General features: G+C 32.0%; 1 long non-coding RNA gene across 3 annotated transcripts in view; it reads left to right on the top strand.

The window, feature by feature from the left end:
• LOC147822787 (uncharacterized) overlaps positions 1 to 13,293 on the top strand; it is a 73,832-nt gene that overhangs the window by 48,902 nt on the left and 11,637 nt on the right. For all 3 annotated transcript variants that reach the window (XR_015445082.1, XR_015445081.1, XR_015445080.1), the window contains exon 3: positions 2,036 to 2,122. This is a non-coding gene — a long non-coding RNA (uncharacterized LOC147822787). The remainder of the gene's footprint in view (positions 1 to 2,035; positions 2,123 to 13,293) is intronic.

Below are 13,293 nucleotides of genomic sequence, written 5' to 3'. Positions count from 1 at the left end.
AGTTGCCCAGGCTAGGTTCAAAACTGCCCGTGAAGGTTAAGTTTAGGTGCCAATTTGAGTGGAATAAGAAATACCTACGAAGCTGATGAAACGTAATTTTTAATGTGTATTTGAGTGTGTCTACAGAGACTGATACATGAGGTAGAATAGATTAGTTTGGATGAACAACATCCATTTGGCCACTGAAGGAACAAATACAACAGAAGTTTTGTCTCTTGCTAAATGGTAAAATAGACTCTTTCTCCTGCTTTTGGAACCCAGAACTCCAGCCTCCTTGGTTTTTGGACTTCAGGACTTAACACCAACAGTGGTTCAAATTATCAGACTTCCTGCCTCACCCTGAAACTTGGCTTCTCAATGGTTTTGAGGCTGTTGGATTTGGACTAAAACTCTGGTCTCCAGCTTGCTGAAGAACTCACATGGGACTTCTCAGTTGGAATAATCATATTAGCCAATTCCTCTAATAGAGCTTCTGATATATCCAAATATTGTTATTTCTCTATCATCTATCTATCTCTCAATCCATCCTATTGGTTCTGTCACTGGAGAAAGCTCATTTCTAAACTCCATAGATGGAGTTTAGCACTAATGATTAGCCCATTTTTTTCAAGTAAATTATAACTTTAGTGATGCAAACAACTTTTAATTATATAAAGTTAACTATTGTTTATTCTTAGTTAATACACCAAGATGTGATTATCTATTTTATTATATGTAAGTTGGTAGAAATTTGGGATTTTTGTCACTTAGGGTTACTATTTAATAAAGATGTGGGCATCTTTATTAAATTCTCTGGGATCAATTCCAGGACCTAGGATTACAAGTTTAGAATACAAATGTGTACAACTTCAGTTTAAACAATTGGGCGTGTACAGATTCAGATAGTTAGATGCCCCTGTTTTATTCTTTTATATATGCTCCTGCATGCATACACACCACATCTGCACAAACATAAGTGTGAATAGAGATTTATAATGCATTGATATCAGCAAGATTCTCAAATACAATGTGGTAATCCATCACAATTTTCCTTCTTTCCTGGAACTCAGTATTATTTCCACTTTCTGCAAAACACTAAATTTTATTTTAATTATCCTATTATCATATTTCATACACTGGTCCTTTTTTTGCTTTCTGAGGAGGATAATACTGCATTTTTGAAAACTATTATACTCGATATTTGTATTTTTCTTAGAAGTGCGGTGGTTTGATCTTTCACCATTTAGGCATATTGATTTTTCTATTGATTTCCTGTCATCTCCGATCTCAGTTTCCAAATCACTCTTTCTCCCTTATGGCTTTCATTCTTGAAGTGATTAATATATCCATTTTTAAAGATATGGGGAAACAATCTTTTCTCAGTAGGTTTATTTCCTTTCAACATTGAGTACATTATTACCTTGAGTGTAGCAGAGACAATACATTAATAATTCACTTAAAATGTGTACACAAAATGATTAGAAGGGATGTAGTCAAGTAAATATAATTTAAGACAGGATAATTAAAGGTAAAAATAGCAAAAATAATGAAAATGCATATAAAAAGAAGAGTTGTCAGTCATTTGGCTATTTATTTGCTAATCATTGTTTTCTGAAACAGGGTAGGGCTGGGAAAAAATAAGGTAACATAACTACCTAGAATATAATAATAATTGCTTATTCATTTATCTACAAAGATGTCTTTGTTCATGGTACAAGTGTTTCCTGCACAGACTTTGTTATTGTCAGATTAAATGTCAGTTTTATGCTTGAGATCTCAAACATAAGGGACTGGATGTTTTTCCTTACTTATTAAAGACTTTCCACCAGACTTACCTCTGCCCTACAGAGGTGGGTGTGGGTGTAGGCAACAGAGTGATACAGATGAAGAGTTAATTTTTCACAAATATGTTAAAATTTTGTCAATCTGTAGACATGTTCTAAGTTCTTTGATGTAAATCACAGAGGAACTCCTATGCAAAAATACTGGTGAAATTTATAAGCAATTGAAATTTTCATTGTCTCTAGGGTCTTAAAACAAGCATCCCTCCTTTTAGGCTCAGAGCATCTTGGTATACCTGAAAAAGATTTTGAGCCACAACATCACCCTCAAGCAACTGAACATCCTGACCTTTTTGGAGGAGGTATGTGAGAAGCTTGATATGCCTACTGAGTAATACTTCTGAAATACAGAGTTTTTATTAGTTTAGCTTATTAGTACATATGTGTAGTACATGATGTTTAAATTTATGTGGGAAGTTAGTATATGTTTACATCACATCTAAATTGTTTTCCTTCATCCCATTTCCACCCTTTTCCCTCCCTTCTCCTCCACCCTTTCCTAATCCCTTTCCTTTCCTTTTTCTTTCTTTTTTTTTTTTTTTTTTGGTACCAGCTATAGAACTTGGGACCTGGCACTTGGAAGGCAGATGGTGACACCACTGAGATAAATCTCTGGCCCTCCTTTTCTTTCCTCCTCCTCCTCCTCCTCCTCCTCCTCCTCCTTCTTCTTCTTCTTCATTTGCAGGATATAATGTTTATGTTCCTTTTGTGGAGTTGGTACAGAAACATATTTAACACATCACAGTTCCTTTTTTCATGCCTTCTTTTTTTCTCCCTCTTCTCTCTCTCTCTGGCCCTTCCTCTTTAAGAATGATTTAAATTCCTACTTCTTATTATCTATCTTTTATTTTGGTCTTTATTTTTACTTTGGATTTCTCATGTAAGAGAAATAATGTGATATTTAATCTTGTGTGTCTGATTTACTTCACTTAATATGGTCTCAAGGTACATCCATTATCCTACAAATGACCTAAATCTATCCTTATTTACCGCAGAATAGTACTCCATGGTATATAAATATCACATTTTCTTTATCCATTTATGAAGATAGAGTTTTATGTGGCATAGTTTCATTAATTTCTTATTCTAAGAAAAATGAGGATTCCTCTACATCATTGTATTATTCATGGTCATAGGCATTATATGGGTTATGTGTGTATATAAAAATGAGAACACAGAAAGTTTGTATGTCTCCAAAGTTTGGCCACTTTCAATGCAAAACTATTGGGAATAAAATCTAATGAATGCTTTCTAAATATCACAAAAATTACTATCACAAGAACAAGCACTGATAATTCAGCTAATCCAAGCAAAATCTTTAGTTACTATGGTCACAGAATTTCTGAAAGGGAAAGACATTAGCATCTTTTAGAAACATATCTATAACTAAAGAGTTATAAATAAAAAAATGATTTAAAGGGCACAAATGCCTATTAAAATCTACCAAGAGAAGGGAGTATGATATATTGTACTCTCATGTTTTTGTATATTGGGAGAATGTTACTATGAAATATTTATTTTTGATACAATTTACTTTCAATTCACCCTCAAAAGCTTGGGTACGAAATTTTTCCTCACCATATTGCAAGTATAAAATTCCTGTACATACTGCTCTATGCCATGTTCTTATTACATTTGCACACTGTTAAATGAGACCTGTTCTTCACTGTCCATTTCTTACATGCCCTTAGTAAAGGATTCAGTAAATGTCTGAAAGGAGACAGCTCCTTATGTACATTCTGCATTTTACCTTAAAGTGATCTGATTTATAAGCAAAGTTTGTAGGAAATTGTATCTCCTGTAAACACACAAGAAATAAGACATTTTATTTGTGCTGAGTTTTGTATGAAGGGTTTTTACAATAATGGGAAATTTCATCAGAAAAATAAGAAATCCAGGAGTATTTTTGTGAAATGTCCTGGATTTTGAATGCCATTGTTTTAGTAGTTGATGATAAATGCAAATGGATCATTTATTTGTGTGAATATACTTTCATATATTCTCAAAATGTAATGTGCCTCAGAAGGTCTTATTTAGGGCAATCTTTTCCAAACCGTGAATCAAACCCAGGGCCTTCAAACCGAGCTATCTCCTCAACCTCTTTTCTGTTTTTTTTTTTTTTTTTTTTTTTTTTTTTTGAAACAGGGTCTAGTTAAGGTGCTATTTTCCAATCTGGGCTCAAACTAGCCATGCTTTTCTCCCTTGGCATCCTGGAATGGTAGGGTTTCGGGATTGCCCCAGCAAGCCTGGCCAGCAATTCTTATTAGCTCTCATTACTATATAAAAAATAAATTTGAGTATATCTATCACACAAAAAATCAGATGTAAGAAATAATGTATGTTTAATAACTAATATGTACACTGTTATATACTTTCCAACAAGAAAATTTAAAATTGAGTGCTACCTTTGTAATTGGAAGAATAAGATCTATTCAGCTTTATTTCTACACACAGATTTACCATGACTGGGGTTGCTAATTATTTGCGTTGAAATGAGAGCAAACTGGAAAGTCTATGATTCCTAATCTGAATTAGCCAATCTTCTTATCTCCTCTTTAATCAGCTAAGAAATTTTTATTGCTATTGCATGGAAGATTCCATTTAATTTACTGTGACATTATCTTGCTGAATATCTAGCTTCATAACCGTTTAAGAGAAAAAAATACAGAAAAATTTACTTTTATTTTAAAAATAAATATATGTATTTATGTATATATATATATATCCACTTATATGTACATTGCAAAAGATGTATATGATGCTATGAATCTCAAAATTCATCTCCTATTTGCCTTTGACCTGTCTTTTCTATCAAATCAACCCAAAGTAATTTCTGTTCACTCAGAGAGATAAGAAATGTTTTTCAGATATTCAATGCACCCTGAATATACATCTTTTTTGTGTGTGTGAATAAGAAGGATATTGATATTCACATATCTTCTAATGATTTTCTATTGTTAGTAATTTCTGTGGACATCTCATAATCAAGGCAAATAAAGCCATCATGATTTCAAATAAGATTTGGTTAACAATTGTTAATTGTGTCCAATTTGCAATACATATATGCAAAAATATATTTGCATTTATATACTGGTTTGAATGAGTAATTATGTGTATGTAAATATCAACATACATTTACATTTACATGGATGTATTTAAAAATATATATACCTAAGTATATAAATATGTGTATGTGAACTTATGTATGAGAAATATATTAACAAACTTTTTGAATCTGATTAATAATCTACCAAAAGAAATTTTCCAATAAATATTATCAACAAAATGATTAATGCCTTTTAATTACCTTGTTTTATGCTTAGCCATGCATTCTATATATTTTCTAAAATGATTTTATAGACATTAAAATGTATATGGTAAATTTAATATTATTTGTATAGCAAAATATATTTCATGTATTGAGACATATTGAATTCCTAAAAAAAATTTCTTACATCACAGCATTTGCTGAATAAATTAACATATTAGTAGAAGAAAGAACTGGCTTTAATACAAAATTTTAAAATTCAAGAAAAAGTATAGATTGCTGCTATTTACTTATTTATCTAGAGTCCATTAAGAAGTAGTTTATTTAAATTTTTACTATGAAAAATTTCAACATACAGAAAAACAGAATGGTTAGGGCACTCTGTGGACCCTTTAGGTAAGCTTCAACAATTCTCTGTGCATAGCCAGACTGGCATCGTTGAATGTCCTCCACACACCCACCTCAGATTATTCTGAAGCATATCCCAGACATCATAGCCTTTTCTCCATACATATTGCAGTATGCATAAGCATGAGCTATTTAATGATGAAAGGAATGTAAAATGGTATGTTTGAAATCAGACTATACAACCTAATAAACAACAAATATCAGCAAGTCTTTGCATTGCCACTTACAGTGTTGTGTTTGTTTGTTTGTTTGTTAATTTCAACCCTTAATGTTTCCCTTAAACAAAAACCTATGGTCTGAAAAAACAGAAAAGTTTATTCTCCCCAAATTTACATATTTGGTGGCGGGATATTTTCCTTTTTTTTGACTTGTATTAATAGATGCTTGCAGTACGTAATGATTACATTCACTGTAGAAAATTGCTGCATTTACATATCTCAGTTATTTATTTTTCCCCTTCCTCCACCCTCTTTTATTTTGCCAGCATCAGATTCATTTATTTATAAAAACTTATAAATTTAATTATCATATATACAGATATTTTAGTGATGTAAATTTTCAGCATTGTTAATTTCTGAACAAAGATAATTGATTTTTATTTTTGTTGATGTGGTAAAATGCCTATATCATAGCTTGGGGTTTATTTTAATGGTATATACTGAGTAAATTGTTGTGCTCACTTTGCCAGCATGTATACTGAATAAATTGTCTTTCTGCCTCTCAATTTGTTTAAGGATTTTTCATATAAAACTTCTATATCTTTCTTCCCAAGTAAAATAGATATTTCTCTCTGTTTACATATAAATATCATAACTGCATACTATTCTTTTAAACATGAAGATTGGCTTCAAGTGTCTATATAGAAAATATCATCTTACTAGATCAGGCATAATTCACTCAATTTTGTCCATAAGTATTTTAAACATCTAGATACATACAAAATATTAGACTTATGCTAATATTCAGTAATTTTAAATTAGAAATGTCTAAATTTTACATTGGGGTAATAGCATCAATTGTGATAGAGTTTTACAACAGGCTAAACATAAATATAGAAAAAAGAAATACAAATTAAATTGCATAGATAAATGCTTATACATATATGTAATTTTACCCACCACTCTGTATTTCATAATATTGTTTCTGAATTCTGACACATGTTCATTAAGCATTCCATATTTTATGCATAGATGTTGTTAGCTTTAAATGAAAAGTTCATTATAAAAATTGTAGAAAATAAAATGTTAGCTCACTGTGTACTATTTAATTTCTGGGTACTTAGAATTATTGGAAAGTATTGGCTCTTCAAAGGTAAAAATCCATGAGACTCTACATATTGATGTCTAGTTGATTTAGCACCTGAGCCATATTATGATCTATTTATCTTTCTAAATTAAGAGAGACAGAGAAAAATAGAGTGATATTTACACACCCTTCAAAAAGGTCATGTTTACTGATATTTGTTCGTTATACTTTTATGATTTATTACAACGACATAAAGTAGACTTCAAAATTCTTGAACTCCAAAGCTTCTTTCTGCTATGGTGAGCATGTTCTTCCTATTCACCGTCTTCCTTTGCCTCCAGGGAATGGCAAATGGATTAAAGTCCTATTCTATTTTTCACTGGAGGCTTGTGTTCTTTTGATGTTGGTTATTTTATAACTGTTTAATCTTAATACAATGCCTTGACACTCAAAAGAAAAAAATAGTTTTATTTAAAGAATCGTTATTTCGTCAATTGAACGGAATTATTGAGAATTATTTAAATCAAGTGTAATCTTTGAAAAGGTGACCAAAAACACTGTCCATTTAAATCAAGGATATTTTGCCTATTTCAAATACATTTTGCCTATTTCAAATAGCTTCAGTTTTGGGAATAAGGACTTAAATAAAATTCTTATGCTTGAGAAACAAGTCCCAGAAAAATTAACCTTGACCTAATCCGTTGAATTACATGATTTTAGAGAGAAATTGTATTTGTCGTTTAAGAATCTAATAAAGTGCATTTTGACAGAATGAGCATCCCATACAGGGTGGAGTTATATACAGATGAACTAATTAATGAACTGTCCATAAACACCAACTACTGGTAAGCTTAGTTTACACCAGTGGTGTAAAGAAATTGATATAATTTTTCATGAAGGAACAGATAGATGACTATGTTATCTGAGATATTCTTGTAAAAAATGTATCTCGATGAGAAATGACTCCTTGTCATTATTTTTCTCTTTTTTCTCACCTCTAATGTGCTGTGCTTGGCAAATACTGCATACATTTAAGACTTGAAATGTGATGCTTTGTGTATACATGTTTAATGGTTATGATGATCAAGCTAATATACAGATCCATTTCTTCACATAGTTACCTCTATGTTTGTGAATTCCTGGGTGGCTTGAATAGTTGAAATCTATTATGTTAGCACATTTCAAGTGTGTAGTACATTGTTATTAACTATAGTAACTGCTTCCAATATTTTTTTCATTGTATAGCTGAAAATTTGCAACTTTTCACCATGATTTCCTCTTTTGTCCCATCTCTCAGCCCCTGGTAATCACCATTGTATTCTGCTACTGCTCCCTTTAGGTATGAGATCAATCAATATTTGTCTTTTTATTTCTGATTTATTTCATTTATCATGATGTCCTCAAATTTCATTCCGGTTGTTGCAATGTCAATGTCTCCTTCTTGTATAAGGTTGAATAATATTTCATTTTGTGTGTATATACAGGTGTGTATGTGTATATTATAATTGCTATGTCGGTCTATCAGTAGATACATTATTTCCATGCCTTGATTTTGTGGTTTCAGTGAATACCAGAGTGTCTTCTTTCTTTGGTGTTTTGTGACTTTTGTCTTAGAGAATTCTACTAAAGTTTAACATTAGCATGTTTATTAGTGCAGTAATTGTCATTTGTCTTGGTTACCTATCCTTATTTGGCATCTTTTCTATGTTTTCATATATTTCTTTAAGTCATACTTGTACATTAGGACTTTGCTTTATGTATAGGTAAGTAATTTTCTCTAAAAGAAAGTTCTGCATGATCTCATTTATTCTTACAACCATAATCTACTGCAATTAACTTCTGGGATTTGTAATGACTATTCAGTTTCCTTTTGCTCTTTCATTGAATTCACTGGCTTTCAATTAAGGATATCTGCAAATTTCTGTTGTTCCACAGTCTGTAGTGTTTCAGATACTAATTCTAGATATAATGAGAAGAGGTATTTATTTAATTTTTGAAGCTTGATTATTTTGGCAATAATAGTGCCATTCACAGTACAATTATACTGAAAAATCCAAAATCTTTACTCAGTAATTCAAAAAGTACATACAACATGGTTTTTATTGATTCATTTTTCATAGGATGTCTGTGAAACATATACTATTATTTGCCAGTTTTTGAAGGCCAGTATCAAGACTTGAGAGTTGCATTGATCACATTCAATCAAAAACTGGAATTTGGAAGAGCAGCAACTGACCCCCATGAGTTTAGAGTTCATGATTTTAAGCACTACAAAATGCTTCCTCAGTTAAATACATGATTTTTTAAGAAGAACTTAATTATTAAGACAAATTTTTCACTCATGAGAACTTACCTATATTTCAGCATTATTTTATCAGAACTTTGCTGTCAGCTGTATTCATGAAAATTACTTCATTATTGTATGGATGTTCAATATCATGTAAAAATACTACAAACTTAGCAGCTTATAGCAACACATATTTATTAGTTCACATATTATTTGTCAGGGGTTCAAGGAGAGTTTATAGGAATCCACTGTGCATGATCTCTGAAGCCTGCAATTAAGTACTGAGTAGGCCAGTACTCACCTGGAGTAGTACTCTGGGAGGATAAGTTGGAAAAATCCGCTTCCATGTTCCCTCACATTGTTGTCTAAATTCATCTTGCAATCATAACAATGATGTCTCCATATTTCCTTGCTTTTAAGTTCTTAATGCTACCCTCAATCTTTCCCTGTGGCCTTCTCTGATGGCAAGTCATAACAGGGATGTTTGCTTCTTCGTGGTAAGTATGCTAAAACATAATTTTATGCAATGAAAAATAACAATGAGGTAGCATCCCATCATCTTTGATATAACCTAATAAAAAGTATGACATCTTTTATATATACTGTTGCTATATTCTATTGGCTGGAAGCAAATCTCCATTTCCACTCCCATTCAAGAAGAAGAAGAAGAGATTACACAAAGTCATACATAACTGGGACTGGGAAATCATTGCTGGAAGATTTCCTTCTGAGTCCTTCCACCAAAATTATTAAGGCCTTTTTAAACATGAATAGCAAATTCTATACCTTGATTTGAGTTAAATTGGAGAATAATACTTTTCATACTTAGTAGCTACTTGCAAATTTTGACATTCTTCAGAAAGGCAAATATCATAACTTTTGTATTATAGTATAACTATAAGTCATTAGTAGAAGATTAATTAGATTTCCTCAGTCTTTCCTCAACCTCAGGCATGGCCCCACGAATTGGCCCAATCCGGAAGACTCTCTGACTCATTGTCTGTTTTGCCAGGCTTCCAAGGGGTAGAGTTGAATAAAAAATGATTACAGTTGTGTCCTAAAATATTGGAAACAAGATGCTGTAAGTGGAATATATTTCAACTTTGATTAGTTTATTGATGGATGCTCAGTGACTGACCTGCACACAATTGATCTGGGCAGCCCCATGGTATTCAGTCTATGCCTCTAATTGACACTTTAGCGAACAGCATCTAATGTGTTTATTGAGCACACCTTGCAAAGACAAAAAAGAGCCTTCTTGAAATTGTCCCCTATTGAATTTGAAGTGATTCATAATGACATTTAAATCACTTTTCAAGATATCCATATTTAACTATGTCACTCTCATCAAGACTATTCTGATTGCTTCAGATTTAACTTTTGGGAGATTTAAAACATTTTATTACCATTTAAGAAACTCTTACAAGTTAGGATTAAGAGTTTGAAAGTATTAACCAATGAGATTTTACCAATTAACAATAATATGTAACAAAGTACTTTGTATGAGCATACACATTCAAGAAAAATAATAAAAGAATTCTATATTCCAGGTAATTCTATGTGTTTGAAAGGAAATGAGTACGAGTATATAATAATACAAAATTCAAGGCAGCTAAAACAGTCCAATGGACTTACACTATGCTAATACATTTAATGATTACTATGGAATTAAATACAGCACCAGGCAAAAGATCTACTCTAGAGATTGGAAGGATCGTATCATAGACCAGAGATACCTGTTACATAACTGAGCTTGTATACCCATATGCTCAATGAAAGGTTGATAAATATTTGGAAAATGTACTTCTTTAAGTGTATAATAAAAACTGCTTAATAATGACATATAGAAAAGTTCTTATTCTACAAGATACTACTAGTCAGTCTGAAGCTTTTAGTTTGTGGATATTCTGGACTATAATAGTAAAATAAGAAAAAGAAAAAATCTGAGTTGAATGTACTTGTGTTCCATGGAAGCTTCATTTATTATCTCAGTAATCACAAAACATTAATTTATTTCATATAAAGTAAAAGGTGTTGGTGGTGCTTCTTCTGAAGGCACAGGGTACTGGGTCCAATCTTGAGTATTATGAAAGAAAAAAAGAGAGAAAGAGAAAGGAAGGGAGGGAGGGAGGAAAGGTGGAAAGGCAGGGAAGATTGAAGGAAAGAAGGAAGAAAACTAGAGAGAGAAAGAAATATAAACTAGAGACACCACAATTTGAAGATATAACTCAAAGCCCATGAAAACTGGAAAATATTTCTTTCAACAAAACTCAAACTACATTGTTCATTACACACTAGCCACTAGCTTTGAAGAATTACCTCTGAATATAGAGTTAGAACATGGAGTACAGAAATATTATCAGGCATTTTAGAAGTCTACACAATCGGGTTGGAGCATAGTTATATTATTTATTGTTACATTTGGAAAGATACTTTTCTCTGTGTTTTAACTGTCTTACCTGTCCGAGAAACATAGAACATCTACAACATAGAGTTGGTGTACAGACTGCATTACATCATGTTTGGGCAGCTTGTATATAGACCAAATTTGGAGAAAATAGATACTCATATTGTTGAGAAGCATTCTATTGGAAATGAGACTAAAAAAGTCCTATTAATTGTGATGTTCTTAGGAGCATTAGCAATACCATCACTTATTTGAGGCTAAAACAAGGAAGAATTATAAACTCACTATTACTTGTTGCTATGAATGAATATTAAAGCTTAACAAAAGAGATATAAAAAATTATCTATTCCTCATGCTGCATTGTATATACATTAAATGATGAAGAAATGAAAACTTTTTATCATCTCTTGAATAAAGTTCTAGAATATGAAATCCTTCTTGAATCATATAAATTAAAAACCTTTTAATGTAAATACATTAACCTATAAGATACAACCCAAGTGTGTGTTTGTGTGTGTGTGTGTGCACATAAATATGTGTGTATTTGCAGATTAGATAGATAAATGGACAAATATTCTGTCTTTATTTGTTAAAATATGCATGAAATACTATTTCAAATTGTGATTAACCTTAACATGTTATCTATATAAATGTTTGAAAAATAATTGAATTTCAATAAATACTTTTTTTAACAGTAGGAAAATTTATTGAGAGAAGGATATCTTCTAAGAGAGACAGAAGGGGGACCAGAAAATGGGTTGCTCCCCCACCTCAATTTTCAAAGATGTTTTATACAGCAAAGGCATTCGCTGAGGCAGGTACAAAGTGAGAAAACTATAAGATTCAATGGAAATTTACAAGGTGGGCATGAGGTAGGACAAAATCATAACCAACCAATAAAATTACAAGTACAGTCACTCAGGTAATATTGATTAAATGGGGATCAAATGCGAAAACAAGTCACATACAAGGAATTTCCCATTTAGAATATCAATCACTGCTATCTATCTCTAGGGGAAGTAGTGCCTCTTCTTTTTATAATGCTAACCAGTGAATGTGCTTCAAGTGTTCACCATGTTGGCTCCTTGCTCTGTTGGCTCCTGGAGGGCTGGCACCTTGAGGACTGAGACCTTGAATGCTGATGCCTTAAGGGAGGCCCTGTCTAGCTGTCTAGAAGATATCTAATTAACTTACCTATCTACAATATTCCCCCCTCTGAAGAAGTACCCCTAATTGCTGTGAGGGGTCAAATGGGGAAGACCAGTCTGGCTACTTCCAGCTGAAAAGGGTCTTAGTTGTGATCATCAGTCAGAATTACTCTACAGAGAGTCAAACTGATGGCCTTCGATAGGCGCCAGGCATTGTCATCTTGGGTAGCCTTATAGCTTTAAGTCTGGAGGAGACAAAAGCCAAAGAAACAGTTAAGAATACATGGGCTAAATAATAAGGTTACCAGGGTTGTCATAAATATAGCCAAGAAGTGTTTCACTAGGAAGAACTAGTAATAGCCTTCTACAAAGAGGATAAGGAGAACACTTTTTTAATATAGTGTTAAAATATGTTTGAGTGTCTCTCAATTACAAAAACCTTGTCACTTTTGCCAAGTAATAAATCTTCATCCAATATAATTTAAATGTATATTTAATAAATTTTTCTTCACTTCCTCCATACCTACTTTGCATTACAAATTATTATATCCTGTTATGCTATATGATAAATGTATCACAAATGTTAAAATATAAAGAGGAGAAAAGAGAAAAGAAACAAAAAGAATAAAAGGGAATGAAAAGGATCTTTCCGTCAACAAATTTACTGGATAATTATTAATAGACATAAAATTGGTCTACAGAAAAAAAAA

Source organism: Heterocephalus glaber, unplaced genomic scaffold (genome assembly GCF_053883595.1).
Source record: "Heterocephalus glaber isolate CG9 unplaced genomic scaffold, H.glaber_assembly_v1.0 deba00001608, whole genome shotgun sequence".
NCBI lineage: Eukaryota > Metazoa > Chordata > Mammalia > Rodentia > Bathyergidae > Heterocephalus > Heterocephalus glaber.
This window is presented reverse-complemented; position numbering and strand designations above follow the sequence as displayed.